The sequence below is a fragment of the Lactuca sativa genome, chromosome 1 (genome assembly GCF_002870075.4).
Source record: "Lactuca sativa cultivar Salinas chromosome 1, Lsat_Salinas_v11, whole genome shotgun sequence".
Classification (NCBI taxonomy): domain Eukaryota; kingdom Viridiplantae; phylum Streptophyta; class Magnoliopsida; order Asterales; family Asteraceae; genus Lactuca; species Lactuca sativa.
In genome coordinates, this window is record NC_056623.2 from 32,328,550 (window position 1) to 32,346,921 (window position 18,372).

Here is an 18,372-nt window from a genome sequence, read left to right on the forward strand (position 1 = left end):
TTTGAGTCTTACTCAATTTGGCATTACTTTGTATCGGTAGTTCTCCCTCCTTCGAGTTTTCCATACTAAAACGTTTTAGTACCTTATCCAAGTAAGTATTCTGACTAAGTCCTACTAGTCTCTTACTTCGTTCTCTCACTATCCTTATTCCCAAAATATAGGAAGCCTCTCCGAGGTCCTTCATAGCGAAGCACTTCCCGAGCCAGGACTTAACCTCCTGCAGAGTCGGGATGTTGTTTCCTATAAGTAGTATGTCATCGACATACAAGATGAGGAAGCTAACTATACTCCCATTGGCCTTGACATATACACATGATTCATCTTCACTTCGTACAAATCCAAACTCTTTGACTTTCTCATTGAAGCAAAGATTCCATCTGCGAGATGCTTACTTAAGTCCATAAATTGACTTCTTAAGCTTGCACACTCTATTGGGATGCTTCGGATCGACAAAACCTTCTGGATGAGCCATGTAAACATCCTCAGCCAACTTCCCATTAAGGAAAGCGGTCTTGACATCCATCTGCCATATCTCATAATCATGAAATGCAGCAATGGCTAGCATCACCCTAATAGACCTTATCTTAGCAACTGGTGAGAAGGTCTCATCATAGTCAACTCTGGGATTTTGAGTAAAGCCCTTCACAACCAATCGTGCCTTATATGTGTGTACATTCCCATCCACGTCGGTCTTCTTCTTGAAGATCCATTTGCACCCAACCGTCTTATGTTTGGGCACATTGTCAACCAAATTCCAAACTTTGTTGTCATACATGGACTGAATCTCGCTGTCCATTGCCTCTTTCCATTTTGCAGACTATGGGCCTGCCATGGCTTCCTTATAGCTATTAGGTTCATCTAGATTTATTAGTGTACCATCACTAATATACGTGTCCCCTTCGGTAGTAATATGAAAGCCATAAAACTGGGGAGAACTCTAACTCTTTCGGAATGTCTAAGAGGTAAGGACTCGTCATTTGGTTCAACCGTAGTTTCCTCCTCGGGTTGAGCGCCAGCGTTAGAGGTTCCTTCATCGCTCGACTCTTGAATCTCTTCAAGATCGATTTGCCTCCCACTGTCTCCTTGGCTTATGAGTTCTCGCTCTCGGAAAACCCCTCTCCTCACAACAAAGACAACATTGTCACTTGGTCTATAGAAGAGATATCCAAAGGGTTTCTGTGGGTAGCTGATGAAAATACATCGCTCACTATGAGGTTCGAGCTTGTCGTGAGTTTCTCGTCTTACGAAAACTTCACAGCCCCAAACCTTGAAATATGCCAACGAGGGTCTTTTCAATGTCCACATCTCGTGACGTGTTTTGGCAACCTTCTTTGTAGGGACTCGGTTAAGGATATGGGCGGCAGTCTCTAAGGCATACCCCTAAAATGAGATAGGTAGTGAAGCACGACTCATCATAGAACGAACCATGTCTAACAGAGTTCGATTACGCCTTTCTACCACACCATTAAACTACGGTGTCCTAGGTGGCGTCAATTACGAAACTATTTCGCCTTCCTTGAGATAGTCATGGAATTCAAGACTTAGGTACTCTCTTCCTCGATCGGATCAAAGCATCTTGATTCTCCACTTCATGTTTGAACTCTTTGAACTTTTCAAACGTTTCTGACTTGTGCTTGACTAAGTAAATATACCCATATCTACTATAATCATCGGTGAAAGTCACGTAGAAGCGGTTCCCATCCTTTGTGGTGGATCTAAAGGGCCCACACACGTCGGTGTGTATGAGATCCAATAAACCCTCACCCCTCTCACAAGTGCCAGTGAAGGGTGACTTGGTCATCTTTCCAAGTAAACAAGATTCGCATGTTTCATCTTCCCTAAGGTCGAATGACTCCATCACTCCATCCTTTTGGAGTTGGGCTATGTGCTTCTTGTTGACATGTCCAAGACGACAATGCCACAAAGATGCTTTATCCATACTATTGGAAGAATCCATACACAACACATCATTTCCTAGGTTATCTACAATCATAACAGTTTCATAAATTCCATTACAAGGCATTGCTTCAAAATATAAAACACCATTTAGATAAGCATAAATCGAACCATTCTCATTATTAAACGAATATCTAAATCCTTGTCTAAATAAACCATGAAAAGAAATGATGTTTCTTGCCATATCTGGTGAGTAGCAACAATTATTTAAATCTAAATTCAATCCATTACTAAGCACTAAAGAATACACTCCAATCTTGGTAACAGGCGACGATCTTCTGTTCCCCATGATTATATTTATTCTTCCAAGCTCCACGTCCCTATTTCTTCCTACTCCCTGCAAATCAAAACAAATGTGGTAACCACACCCTGTATCAAGAACCCAAGAAATAGCATGAGATGAATCATTAGATTTAATTGTGTAAATACCTGCGAAAGATGGCTTGATCTTTCCATCCTTGATGGCTTGCAGATATTCTGGGCAGCTTCTCTTCCAATGACCTATTTTATGGCAATGGTGGCACTCTTCCTCCTTTGGGTTTGGGTTGGGCTTAGTAGGGTCAACCTTGGTCCCACTAGAAGAGGAACCATCTTGGGACTTTCCCTTGCGGTGGTTTTTCGAAGAAGCCTTCCTCTTCTTGCCCATTCCCTGCCCAATTATCGAAACAGGAGCAGCAGGTGGATTGGGAGTTAGTGCAACAGACTTGTCCTTAAGGTTGCTCTCAGCAGTCCTTAGGAGCCCTTGGAGTTTGCTTAGGGTGACCTCTTCCTTCTTCATGTGGTAGGTCATCCTAAATTGGTTGTAGCATGAGGGCAAAGAGTGAAGAACAATGTCGATAGCCAAATCCTCCCCAAAGTTGACATTCAACATGCAAAGACGATCAACATACCTTTGCATCTTTTGCAAGTGCACGGTTAAAGACTCTCCACTTCCCATTTTAGCAGTGATCATATTCGTTATGATCTCATAGCGTTCTTGCCTCGCGCTTTGGTGATATCTCTCCATCAAGTCTAGATGCATCTCATAAGGATACATGTCCTCATAGGACTTTTGGAATTCGGAGTTCATCGTGGCTAGCATGATGCAATGGACTTTCGTTGCATCATGCTCATGGGTCTCAAAGACAGCCATTTCTTCGGGAGTAGCAATTTTTGGATTGATCTTCTCGAGCTTCTCATCGAGGACATACTCTTTTTCCTCGTAACGCGCGATCGTGCGAATGTATCTTATCCATTTGCTAAAGTTCGATCCATCGAAAGTCACTTTTTGACAAAGGCTCATTAGCGTGAATGAGCTAGCAGCAACGTTGTTTGCGTTACACATCTACAAATAGAAAGGAACAAAGTTGATTAGAATTAAGTCCCTAATTAACACCCAAAATGAAAAAATAGGGTTGGGACCCAACAACATTATTTACACATTAGAAAAGGGATGTTGTAATCCAATATGCAAATAATTTGGAGGTAAGTGAATGACGATTCACTAATTCTTCACCAAGAAAAAACATAAGCTTTAAGTTTTAAATGTTTTGAGAATTCCTATATATCTTTGAGATTCATTGAACTTTTCAATGACATGTTTAAATCTCGATATGCCCCTCTAGTTTGTGACTGGGATACCGAGGATCACAAAGTGGGTGTGAATAACCATGCAAATCTACATGGTGCCTTCATTGTTACAATCACCTATTCGATGTGCCGGTAAACCACACACGCTCCACCGAACTATGAAAAATAATGAATCACCCTTTGCCACCTTTGCTTAGAACCAATTAGTGTGTCGGTTAACCACACACGCTCCACTAACTTCTCAGCAAGGGTGCAAAGTGTAATTTCATGGGGTTGCATCAATTCACTTTTCCTAAAGGAACTAAGATTGGGAATTTTATGAAACACGTTTAGTTACTTTATATAGATTCATTATACTTATTAATGAGAAGAGGTTTGCCCTATCCTACCCGTTCGGCTAACGACCCTCCACCAGTCAAGCAAGCGGTGGGTGTGAGTGTACACCCATTAAGCGTCATTTTATAGGCAGCAACCTTATACCCACCTTATAGACTGGCTTCGTGAATGAGGCCTACTAACGGTAATACTAGCATTTTTAAATCTTACATATATATTTTAAGCTTTTAATAATATATTAGTATAATGTTGAATTTTAAACTTGTAAAATTCTAGGGTTTGAAATTTAAATTATTCAAATTAAACTTTTAATCACAAAACTTAAATTTCAAAACTTGAGGACAAGTTTTAAACTTTTCAAAACATAAGGATCAAATAGCAAATAATATAAATCAACTAATTAGATTATCTCAATTTGAAGTTATTCAATATTACTTGCAAGACAATTCACCAATTCAATTCAAATAATCAATTATTATCATATAAGGAAATTATTATTCAACTAATTGGTAGTTATCTTTTTTTTTCAAGAATATACTCATATATATGATTAAAATCGGATTTTAATGACCCAAAACAATTAAGGCAAGTATCCTCAAGTAAAACAGCAAGAAATCCCGAAACTACCTCCAACTTACGCTCGAACTCGCCGAGTTCCACTATGGACTCGCCGAGTCCACAGTGGAACTCGCCGAGTTCATCAGACGGAATCACAAAAATTGAATTTTTTAAGCAACAAGCAATCAACCAATGCATCAATTCAATAGAAATCAATCAAATCTCTGATACCACTGATGGGTTTGAGCCACAAGAACTTTCCTATGTGCACATGCAAACCCTAATGCTTGGATCTAGGTTTCTCTAATTGAACATGCAATGTATCCAAGGCTTATAATTCTAGATCTAGTGTAAACAATTGAATCATATCATATATAAAACATATCTAGAATAATACCTTAAGTTGCTTGCTTGAAACTTCTTGTTCTTGGAGCTTAAAGTCACAATTGCCCCTCCTCTAATGACTTACAAACACCAAGTAGCAAGAGGATGATCTTGAGAGAGAGAGAGGAGGAGGGTGAGAAATTGGATCTAGGGTTTCTTGCCTTGCATGAATGTCGATTTCCCTCAACCAAGGGATTTATTTATACTATGAGCTACTAGGGTTTCACCCTTAACCCTAATTGAATAACTTAGGCCCTAAGTAATCCAAAGATCCTCCTAGATATTAGGCTTGGACGATTTTAAGGTCTCCCAACCCTAAAATCCATCCACCCTTATATCCATAAGGACACATAGCCCAAAACACAATTATCACACATTTGACCGTTTATGCCCATTTATTCAATTAATCTCTTTAAGTCACCAAATTAATCCTCAATTCATATATGACTTATATCAATCAAATAACATTATTATTCCATTAATATATTATTCCCATAATATATTAACAATAATATCTCTTCTCTCTTAACAAATCATCATGTCAAGTTGCTATGGTGAAGGCAACCCAAAAGGACAAAGCACAACCGGGTCAAGCACTTACCAAATATAGTTACAGCCTTAGACACTAATCCAACATATATAAGCAAAATAGTTTTTGAAATTAGAAGCAGCAAAATCAAAATAGAATATGCATAATTGAGTCTATCAATACACGAACAAGGGAAGACAAAATGCAAAAATGGTCCCTATGGTTGTCAAAATTATGTGGTTTTGATCCAAAAAAGTTTGGTGGTGCATTACTGGTCCAATTTTAGATACTTTGAGTGGTTTTGGTCCCTATAATTAACATTTTTATGTGTTTTTGGTCCATACTCAACCTAAAATGACTAATATTCCCTTTGAATAACAGTCGTGGAACTCCCTACCCATTTCAAACTTGTGCCCTTGATTTCATCGGGAAAATAATTGTTAACTTTTTTTTGTTATTTTTTTGGGAAAATAACACAAATGCCCTACGAAATTTCTAGGGTTTATTCGTTGAGCCCCTAAAGTTTTTTTCGGGCTTTATGGGTCCCTAAATTAGGATATGGCCTGCTCTTTTAGTCCTCGTCAGCTTGTAATAGCCAGTTTAATGACCTTTTAGACCAAAAAAACTCACTTTGTGCCCCTATAAAGCCAAAAAAAAATAAGTCCAGGGTTCAATTCGTACAAAAAAAAGTTCAGGATATGACTTGCATACTAGTTCTGATTAGCCAGTGATAGGTTGGCATGTCATGTGATGCTTGGTAGCCTAGGAAGCATGGGATGCTGGTTCGGGTATGAGTTGTATGCGTAAGGCAATCTGTAGCAGGAGTGGGAACTCCTAGTATGAGTTGTAGAATATGGGATTGGATGCCCGTGATTATTCTATGGATTGGAGTGTTACTGCACGAATGTTGCTTGCTTTGTGGTTTGTGGAACTCTTAGGTGACGGGAGTTAGCTACTAAGTGAATATGTCAAGTCACATGTGACAAAGGTTGAATAATCTCAGAGTGATGGATTTGACATTATTGTGCAGCTCTTGTCTGAGTCCAACCGTTATAGGGACGAGGTTGTTACTCGAAGGATTATCTAAGCTTTGTTGCATGTCATTGTATTCATGAGGTGGGTGATTGGCATTATAGGGAGTTCTTCAGCAGCTGATGGCAGGAGGATTCGGGAGGATTCTTAAGGAATGTATGGATAGGTGTGGAAGATAGTATTGGACTCATACTAATGAAAGCACATGATCCATACTCGAATCGTGACGAGTCTTGGAGAATCTAGGAAGCTTGTGGGATGAGAATTCCTAGGTATACTTGGATCTTTTGCGTGTTGTTTGTGGTATGGTGTTGAGCACTCAGGAATGGGGTTCAGGTTATGGTTCCGGATCAGGTGCAGGTACAAAGTTCATCGATGCGCGGATGTGGGAGTTCATCTAATCAGAGATTACTCACGCTATTTTTGAATGGACCCCCGGTGGTATTGGGTTCAGTTAAGGAAGGGATTTTGGAGCTCTTGGATGATCATCTCGAGGTATTTTGGGACGAGATTGTAGTAGGGCAGTCGGGGGCTCATCTGGAGCCCAAAGCTTGTGCATCCCTAGAATCCTTCAGGAAGGAGGATCCTACTGTTAGTTCTTGTCATTGGGATCAGAAGGGAGTTTTGCACCATGTCCTTAGGATGGTCGAGGTAACTCAGGAAGAGGTGGTCAGGGTTCCTTTAGATGTTTGCGGGTATGTTATATTTTGCTTCTTCAAAGTGGATATCAGGAATTTGAATTGCTTTGGAATTTTGATTGGGTTTGAATAAGTTATATCTCGGGTCGGTTCTCTGCTATTTCATGGGTTATCAAGGATTGTTATATTCCATTCTGCATGTCGAGAAGTATTCGATGAATCTTCAGATGAACATATCTTATGGAGTGGGTTCCACGTGTTCCGTTGTTGTTCCGGGTCTTTGTCGGGATCAGTTCAGGAGTACTACTTACAGGATCTTTGGTCAAGGGATATTTCTCCAGTGAAGTCACGTTCAGTGGTTCTATCATTTGTTCGGGTGTGATCGGCAATTGCCTATGGGGAACTTTGGAGTTCAAGGCACTACCGTTTCTAGGAAAGGAACGGTAGCAGGAAGATGGTGGTGTCAGTTGCGTGAATTGTTTGATCATTGGATGTGTCAAAGAAATAGTATTTTTTTTCATGGACTGAAGTCGGTTGGAGTTTAGTAATTCTTTGAGAATGGAAATTGGAATGGATATTCTTCAAAGCATGGCAAGGGTTATGGTTCTTAGTCTCCAGCATAAGAATTCAAGGAATTGGTATGGCACCATGGGAGGTGATTTGAATCATCAGACTGGTTAAGGTCTCAAGAGTATTCTTTCGGATTCCAGGATTTGGGCAATCGTTTAGATTGGCTAGTAAAGGAACACTAGTTTTGGTAAGCGCAGGTCATAGGCGGTTCATGCTATATAAGGTTTGATGTGTTGGGAATCCATCAGACTTATGGGATGAAAGAGCTTCGTCGCATCCAAGTGGGGTAGAATCGATCAAAATTTATAGGAGTTGCATCAGGTGTGGAACTAGGGCAATTTTCACATCCTAGTCAGGAAGAGAGATGACCCAAGTGGCCATTTAGATTGAGGTTGTGTAAGTGGGAGTTCAGGGAACTCCCAACAGTTGGTCGGCATCTTCTTTTTATGCATAGCAGGTGTGCGGATGGATTCAGATTGAGGGTCGTGTTAGAGCCTCGCTGCCTATTCATGTCTGATGAAGGTTTCAAAATTCAATGTATGACCCGAACACCTGGTCGGATTTTGGTTTCGACTTAGGTGTGTGGGGTTGTGATGGTTAAGGTGTGATAAGGCCATGGGTGGCAACCATGGTCGATTTGAAGTGTTGTAAGACAACGATGGGATTGTAGCATTCACTGGGCTGAAGTAGATGAACGTTGGCGATGGTCATAAGTGTAAAAGGGAAATCAGTTGTGCCTTTGGCACTGATATTTGCATATTTAGCCTCATAATAAGTATAGATTTTTATCATTTATTAACTAATTTATTGCATATCATGGACAAAAGGTACTTAATAATGCTTGAATTGTGTTTTCAGTCCAAAAGCGAAGCTCGGAAGCAAAAGGAAGCAGGAGAAGCGGTTGGGATCTCGGGGGTTGAACAAAGAAGAAAAACACCAAAAATACAAGGGACTTGGCGAGTAGGGTCGGCTACTCGGCGAGTAGCGTCGAAGATTCGAGAGGATAAAGACTCTGTGACTTACCATGTACGGGAATTAAGGGGTGGACTTGGCGAGTCGGTCTTGGACTCGGCAAGTCGGTTCGAATCTATAAAAACAGTTGTCCAGATCGCCATTCGATATTCTGGAACCCTTGGGGAGAAGCAAGCTGCGAATCAGAGCCAGGAAAGATCTGAAGAACGAAGATACAAACTAGAATTCAATTCCGAAGAATATTTGAGGCAAATTCTCATCATTCTACTTAATCTATTGTTTTTCAATTATGGTTAGACAATTAGAATTCGTTTTATTGCTGTTAATTACCTAAATCATGAGCTAAAACTCTTAAACTTCTGTTTGGGGATACGAAATTGAGACTATGGTTTGATTATTGATAGGATTAATTCGATATTGGTGATTTTGTTGATTTTAGCTTATTAAAGAACCTTGTGTGTGAATAATAACTATTTTTCTGTTAATAGGAAGATAATTAATTAGTATGAACATCTTTTAATTGTCAACCTCATATGTTTATGTGACCACTTTATCATATGTCTAGGATTAACGAATGTGAAACTAGAATTAATGGACAATTAGGTAAATTCATGTGTGAGCTTGTTTGATGACCATCAACAAGAGGTTAACTAAAGGACCAAATTAGTTAGTTATTACAAGTCTAAATTAACCTGAATAAATAATCTAGGGAATTAAATTATATTAGACAACCGATCACTGTTTGAGTTAGTTTGTTTTCTAAGGATTAGTGCAGCGAACGCAAAGCTAATCACTTGAATCGGTAGCCAATAGAAGAATTAATCCATTGCACTATTATCATAATATCAATCATATGATCAATTGAGTTGAACTAAACAGAAGTCCTTCCCATTATTGAATTTAGTTAAATCTTTGCTTTTCTAGTTTTTAGTTTAAGTGATAGTTAGTAAGTTTCTAGTCTTGTAAAACTAGAGAAAACCCCTACTTATTAATTAATTTAGATAAAACTAGTCTTTAGTTTTATTTTACCGTTCCCTGTGTTTGATACCCTACTTGTTTAACTGTACCACAATTGATAGGTCCACTGCCTTTGTGTGTTCATTTTATAATTAAAAGTAGGTTTAAAACTAAGTGAGTTTACACACATCAGGCACGCCACCCAGGAATGTCGAGGAGTATTTCTTTGTTTTTTATTAAGGACATTGGGGTCCATGGTGGAGCTGGTCCTGTGTAGACCTAGTTTGAGTGGGACCCGTGGGCGACACCCGTGTGATTTTGGCAAATACAGGTGGGTCCTGGTCGAGACTGTTGGGTCAAGGATTTGGATCTTGAATCGCAAAATCTGGTGGGTGGTCAATGTCTGAAGCAGAGAGGGTTATAGGCTGGGATTAAACCGGCGCTCCTTCCCTCTCGTTTTGATGATATAATCCCTAACCCTAGCTACTGTTGGGTTTTGAGCACTATAACACTCATATGGTGCACATGCAACCCTAAATACTTTAGATCTATGTTTTCTCTAATTATATATGAAATTTTCAATTTTTCCAAAGCATTCTCCCTATCGAGCATATAATTGAAGCGATACAATATAAACTTGTTTTGGATGCTTACCTCTTGAGTAGGGTAGAGTTCTTGACCTTTGAAAGCTTTAGCACCTCAAGTGTGATGCCTCCATTAGTTCACAAACACCAAAATGCAAAAGGAGGCTTGAGAGAATAAGTTGGTTATCTCCAAGAGATGGTGTAGCCGATTTTGGCTCTAGAGGGTTATATTTATAGTGTAGTACATGCTAGGGTTACACTTTGTAAACCCTAATAACCCATGACTTTCCACATTCTCATGCTCCATGGTTTTAACCTACATGGACTATCCACGGATTAGTTTAGCCCACCTACATGATCATGGATCATTAGCCCACACTATAAGAATGATTGATTTACATAATCAATCCCCCTATATTTAATTAGTCTCTTTTGATCACAAAATTAATTCTTGATCAATACTAATTAAATAATATGATTTCATATTCATATATTATAATTGTAATATATTAATAAACCATAAAAAACCTTATTCTCAAAATCCATCCTATCAAGTTGCACTCGTGAAGGCAACCCAAAAAGGACCATACTACAATCGGGTCAAGTACATCCCAGTTATAGTTATGGGCTTAGACACCAAATTCAACAGTCTCTCACTTGGATAAGTCTAGTAACTATAACTGCCAATGTGACTTTCGGATCCCACTTAGCAATCATAAGCTTTCAAAAGCCACTATCAACTCTGACCCAGTCTGTAACTCCCGTAGATCTGGGCTAGTCAAATTAGAGGCAATAGGGGTCAAAAACGACTTTTCGACAAAAGATTATTTAGAATAAATAATCTTAACCAAGTTGTAGTATATGTCACGAGGTTTCCGTACATATAAAGAACGCCGAAATCCGAGTTATAACGAAGAAGTTATGGCCCGTCGAAGTTTTACGGCAAAACCGGCACGACACCGGGAAGCGTAAATAGTGAATTTACGATAGAGCGAGATTTAGCCTTAGCGATCTAAACGAAAGTCGTAGAATATATTAAACTAAGAACATCGATAAAAAGAACGCCCAAATCTGACTTCGTATGAAGAAGTTATGATTTTTCGAAGTTTCGGACTAGCAGTGTACAGCCCGAAATTCGAATATTTGATCGAGCGGTTTTTAGCCGACACGACCTAAAAGAGAATCGAAGATCTCGTTGAGAGTAGCGTAACGAGAAAAAGATGGGCGAAAACGGATGTCGGATGAAGAAGTTATGAGGATTTAACGGACCAATCGTGTCCCGGCCCGTTAATAATATAAAATTTAAAATCGAGCCAAAATTAGCTGACGGAGTCTAAACGAAAGTTGTAGAGTACGTTCCCACCTTCGCGTGGATATAAAGAACATCAAAAACGGAGATCGTACGCAAAAGTTACGAATTTTTAAAGATTGTACTCGATTTTGCGAGATCTAATACGAAGTCGCTGACGTGGCGCTTTCCCAGCCGTCCGATGATGATCGCTGAAGTCGCCTCGGATGAGTGACGCGTCGCCCCTCGCTACGCCCAGCGTTCGGTCTCGTATGCGCCGCGTTCGCTTAGCCATTCTCGGTCCAGAAGAAGCCACGACGCACCACCGAGGTCTCGCCATCTGGCACCCTTATCCGAAGTTACGCCCCGCGTAACCTTCTGAACGCCCCGCGTAGTGCGAATCCTCGCACCTATAAAAGGGGTGCGAGGGCAGCCGGTTTTTCACACCAAAAATCAACTCTTTCTCTCACTACTTTCTCTCTCTACAACCCCAAACCACCCCTAAACCCTAGTTAAGCCCCTTAGCACCCTAAGGAAGCCCCGAGGCTCCCGGAGTCCCGAGAAAAAGGAGTTTTTCGGTTTCGAAACACTGCTCCAATTAAGTTCCGGTTTTCGATAAAATTCGCTGTAAGTGTGCTACGCTTACGCAATTTTTAATATAGCTTTCAAATAATTATAGGAATGTTATTAGGTCCTTAAAATAATTATTTGGGCTATTATTATGAGTTATATCGAGTATTATTAACGCTTAATAATACTCGGACTAATTAATTTGTCGCAGTTATCGTTAAACTAAACCCTAGTGGTATCGGTACTAGGTTTTATCGAAGGAATATCGTTTTGAGAGTATCGAAGCGCTGTCTGAGTGCTGAGTCACCACCTACTCAGGTGAGTGCATGGTCCCTTTCATCTTACACATAGATATGAAGTATTTTAATATAAATTACGGGCTATGTGTGCATATTGTTTGAATACTTGTTATCTATGCTGGATGAATGATTTATACATGTTTTAAATGATTTAAACTGTATATTTATTTTATATCTACGAATATGTTGGGATAAAACATGGGTAGATGAAATAGTTGGTGAGTGATGAAATAAAATAATGAGAGATAGGTGATGATAGGAAGATGATGATAATTAGGTGAGGATAGATAGGTGATTATGAATCGGTGATGTAGGATACTACAACCTTGTCTGACAATTTGGAGATGTAGTCATCTACGAGACTATAGATGGCGACCACGGACTATTATAGACAACCCCGTGGAAACACCAGCAGGCTAGTAACCTGTAGGTGATGAATTACGAGTTCAGGCGATGTTGAAACTACGTATTCATGCGATGATAGTCTAACCCTTATTATGAAGTACGAGTCCAGGCGATGTTGTGGCTACGTATTCATGCGATGATAGACTAACCCTTATCATGATTTACAAGTCCAGGTGATGTTGTGGCTGCGTAATCATGCGATGATACCTTAACTCTTGCTAGACACATATTGAGGGAGTAATCCCCGGATTAGTATTGTCTATGCAATGTGGGCGATGATCCTTAGGTAAAGTTCGTAGGAACACTCAAATAAGGAAATACGATGTAAGGAGATGAGAAGTAAATATGATATAGGAGATGACCCTTGAGATAATATACTTAGGGAAGACTAAAAGAAGATAATGAGGATGGGTAAATGGGTTGATTGTTTGATTGTTTAAACATAATAACTATATTATTGTGGGTTGAAAACCCTATGTACTCACCAGGTTTCCCAACCTGACCCACTCAGTTTATTTACATCACAGGTGACGATATGAAGTGACATTACACTGAGAGATTTAAAGAGATGTAGATCACTAGTGTAAATAATTGTAAGTTCTGTTTATGCTTATGTTTCTGTATTAACAATGACATCCCAAACGTTTTAAAATGAAATAAATACGTTTCTTCAAAAATGTTTCAATAACGTATTTATCGTGTTTTTTTTTCTGGGAACAAATTCCGCAACATTTTTATAAAATGAAGTACTCTGATTTTTATGAAGCATAAACAAAATCGGTCTCTTCTGGCCGTGAAAATGGGGATGTCACAGTTGGTATCAAAGCATTAGTTTAAGCGAACTAGGAATATGGATTTATTTCTAGACTTAAACTTAGAATGCTAAGCGATGATTGTGAGGTGTGAGCACTAGCTTATTTTAGGAATGATGCCTAAAATGCTTTTATGTGCTAAATACTTGTGCCTGATATGCTGTTAGTTTTTCGGATCTATGGTTTGTTGCCGACCGGATCTGGAAACCTTATGTGTTTAGGATTCTAAACGTACGAATACGATATTAGAACTAGCATGTAAACGTTTCGGAGTGATAAGGATGATTTAAACGTCAATCCTAAGTAAAGGTCTAGATTCACCTCATTAGGTGTATAGATCAAGATGGTAAGAACACGTAGCGGAAACGTGAATGCAAATGGGAACCGAGATCAGCCCCCAGTGATTGAGCAAATACCGGTGATGGAAGCCACTGCTGAGCTAGTCACAATGGCCGGAGTGCAAGCGATGATCCAAGCGATGTTGGATCGTCAAATGGAGGAAACCAGGCGTTTGCTCCAGCAAAATCAAGAGGAAGCGACCATTCAGATCGAACGGCCCGAGTTGAACGAGGGGCAGACTGAGGAGGGAAACTATAGTGGGACTGTTGGTCAAGCCAACCCACCGATAGTTAGGCAAAACCACCAGGATGGAGGAAATGATGGACGTGGATGCAAATACAAGGATTTCATGGTGTCCAAACCACCGAGTCTATCTGGAAGCCCGACACCGGTGGAAGTCATAAACTGGATCTCCGAGATGGAGACGATGTTTGAGAGTTGTGAGTGTAGCAACAGGCAAAAGACCGCTCTCGCGGTTCCTCTGTTGAAATCTGGAGTACTAAGCTGGTGGAAGCTACTAGCTGATTCGATGCCCAAAGGAGAAGCGAGCAAGATGTCATGGGAGGATTTTCTGGTGCAGCTAAAAATGCAGTACTGCTCTGAGCAGGATCTACTAGAGATCAACAACGAGTTTCCGAATCTAAAAAAGGGAAAGATGAGTGTCATCGAGTATGCTGCAAGTTTTATGGAGAAAATGAAGCTTGTTCCTTATCTAGTTCCAACTGAACTCTCCAAGGTCAATAAGTTTGCCCATGGATTACCAGCAGACTTTGGTCCAATGGTCAAACAAGCAACCACTTTGAAAGCCGCCATCTGGGCAGCCAAGAATGTTGAGACCCAAATAAGGGAAAAGGGTCTGGAGAAAGTTGAAGTTGGTGAGAAGAGGAAGTCGGAAGGATCCTCAAGACCTGATAATAAGGGAAAGTTCTCGAAGTCTAACCTGGACGACCGAAGGAATGAAGCCAAGTGGTGTGAGAAGTGCAAGAAAAAGCACTTCGGAAGATGCGATGGTGAAGTGACGTGCTATAAGTGTGGTAGGACCGGTCACTATTCCAGAGATTGTGCATTCAACAACAAGAAGTGCTACGAATGTGGAAATGATGGGCATATTTCAAAGAACTGTCCAAAGAAAAACGAAGCTGCAAGACCAAATGCACCGCCGAAACCAAGGGCATTTCACATGATCCTTGACGAAGCAGAGAACCATGCGAGGAATCAAGAATGAGGACTTCTTACCCGAAGATCAAATTATGCAGTAGCCATAGTTTCGTATGATGTAGCCTAGTAGAGGCATAGTCAAGGGTGAACTTGAACACCTATGTAATCGTTTCAAGAAATAATATAAAACCTTTGTTTTGTTATCTGATGTGTTAAGTTGTTGTGTGATTTGATGTATGATGACTTGGGAAACTGCGAGACAATACTTGGGACGAGTATGAGTAGGTGTGAATGGTAGTAGAGGCCTATACTACCGGAAGCACAGGACTCACACTTGGATCAGGGAAAGTCACAAGGTTACCAAGAAGCTAGTAATTGATTTCGTTTTATTCAAGTGTGTTGTTACCATCGTTTCGGTAATGACTAAGAAGATTGTTGATATTCCGACCCTTGTGGTCATATCAAATCGAGTCCGACTACGATGAGTATGTTGTGTGGTTCAGAGAAACAAGTTTGATGTAGCGTCCGACATTAAACCCAACGGTTGAAATTAAAGCGATCAATAGAAGTATCACACTCGTTGTTAAAGAAGTTGGTGGTTAGAAATGCCTAATGTTAAAGTGTGATTATATCACATTAGAACATGAAGGAAGGCATAGTCTGTTTTAGAATTTAACTCTAAGAGACCTAAGTCTAAGTGTTGCAACATACGATGATAGGTCATTAAAATATGACACATCGATCTATAGTAGTAATAAAAGAACTTATCTCAAGTTCGTATCCAGTAAGGATCGAGATTTTGACTTGAAGGTCATAAATTGGAGTCTAGCCTGAGGTAGAGAGCAGGTGCACGATCGAGTACTGCATAAAGTCAATAAGTCTGAGAGATAGACTTGAAGGAATGTAGAAGTTATAATTATTACCTAGGATGAAGAGACGACGTATGGAGCCATTATACGACCATGTTTCGTTGATGATTCCGGGACGTAATCATCCTAAGGGGGAGATAATTGTAACGCCCGTAGATCTGGGCTAGTCAAATTAGAGGCAATAGGGGTCAAAAACGACTTTTCGACAAAAGATTATTTAGAATAAATAATCTTAACCAAGTTGTAGTATATGTCACGAGGTTTCCGTACATATAAAGAACGCCGAAATCCGAGTTATAACGAAGAAGTTATGGCCCGTCGAAGTTTTACGGCAAAACCGGCACGACACCGGGAAGCGTAAATAGTGAATTTACGATAGAGCGAGATTTAGCCTTAGCGATCTAAACGAAAGTCGTAGAATATGTTAAACTAAGAACATCGATAAAAAGAACGCCCAAATCTGACTTCGTATGAAGAAGTTATGATTTTTCGAAGTTTCGGACTAGCAGTGTACAGCCCGAAATTCGAATATTTGATCGAGCGGTTTTTAGCCGACACGACCTAAAAGAGAATCGAAGATCTCGTTGAGAGTAGCGTAACGAGAAAAATATGGGCGAAAACGGATGTCGGATGAAGAAGTTATGAGGATTTAACGGACCAATCGTGTCCCGGCCCGTTAATAATATAAAATTTAAAATCGAGCCAAAATTAGCTGACGGAGTCTAAACGAAAGTTGTAGAGTATGTTCCCACCTTCGCGTGGATATAAAGAACGTCGAAAACGGAGATCGTACGCAAAAGTTACGAATTTTTAAAGATTGTACTCGATTTTGCGAGATCTAATACGAAGTCGCTGACGTGGCGCTTTCCCAGCCGTCCGATGATGATCGCTGAAGTCGCCTCGGATGAGTGACGCGTCGCCCCTCGCTACGCCCAGCGTTCGGTCTCGTACGCGCCGCGTTCGCTTAGCCATTCTCGGTCCAGAAGAAGCCACGACGCACCACCGAGGTCTCGCCATCTGGCACCCTTATCCGAAGTTACGCCCCGCGTAACCTTCTGAACGCCCCGCGTAGTGCGAATCCTCGCACCTATAAAAGGGGTGCGAGGGCAGCCGGTTTTTCACACCAAAAATCAACTCTTTCTCTCACTACTTTCTCTCTCTACAACCCCAAACCACCCCTAAACCCTAGTTAAGCCCCTTAGCACCCTAAGGAAGCCCCGAGGCTCCCGGAGTCCCGAGAAAAAGGAGTTTTTCGGTTTCGAAACGCTGCTCCAATTAAGTTCCGGTTTTCGATAAAATTCGCTGTAAGTGTGCTACGCTTACGCAATTTTTAATATAGCTTTCAAATAATTATAGGAATGTTATTAGGTCCTTAAAATAATTATTTGGGCTATTATTATGAGTTATATCGAGTATTATTAACGCTTAATAATACTCGGACTAATTAATTTGTCGCAGTTATCGTTAAACTAAACCCTAGTGGTATCGGTACTAGGTTTTATCGAAGGAATATCGTTTTGAGAGTATCGAAGCGCTGTCCGAGTGCTGAGTCACCACCTACTCAGGTGAGTGCATGGTCCCTTTCATCTTACACATAGATATGAAGTATTTTAATATAAATTACGGGCTATGTGTGCATATTGTTTGAATACTTGTTATCTATGCTGGATGAATGATTTATACATGTTTTAAATGATTTAAACTGTATATTTATTTTATATCTACGAATATGTTGGGATAAAACATGGGTAGATGAAATAGTTGGTGAGTGATGAAATAAAATAATGAGAGATAGGTGATGATAGGAAGATGATGATAATTAGGTGAGGATAGATAGGTGATTATGAATCGGTGATGTAGGATACTACAACCTTGTCCGACAATTTGGAGATGTAGTCATCTACGAGACTATAGATGGCGACCACGGACTATTATAGACAACCCCGTGGAAACACCAGCAGGCTAGTAACCTGTAGGTGATGAATTATGAGTTCAGGCGATGTTGAAACTACGTATTCATGCGATGATAGTCTAACCCTTATTATGAAGTACGAGTCCAGGCGATGTTGTGGCTACGTATTCATGCGATGATAGACTAACCCTTATCATGATTTACAAGTCCAGGTGATGTTGTGGCTGCGTAATCATGCGATGATACCTTAACTCTTGCTAGACACATATTGAGGGAGTAATCCCCGGATTAGTATTGTCTATGCAATGTGGGCGATGATCCTTAGGTAAAGTTCGTAGGAACACTCAAATAAGGAAATACGATGTAAGGAGATGAGAAGTAAATATGATATAGGAGATGACCCTTGAGATAATATCCTTAGGGAAGACTAAAAGAAGATAATGGGGATGGGTAAATGGGTTGATTGTTTGATTGTTTAAACATAATAACTATATTATTGTGGGTTGAAAACCCTATGTACTCATCAGGTTTCCCAACCTGACCCACTCAGTTTATTTACATCACAGGTGACGATATGAAGTGACATTACACTGAGAGATTTAAAGAGATGTAGATCACTAGTGTAAATAATTGTA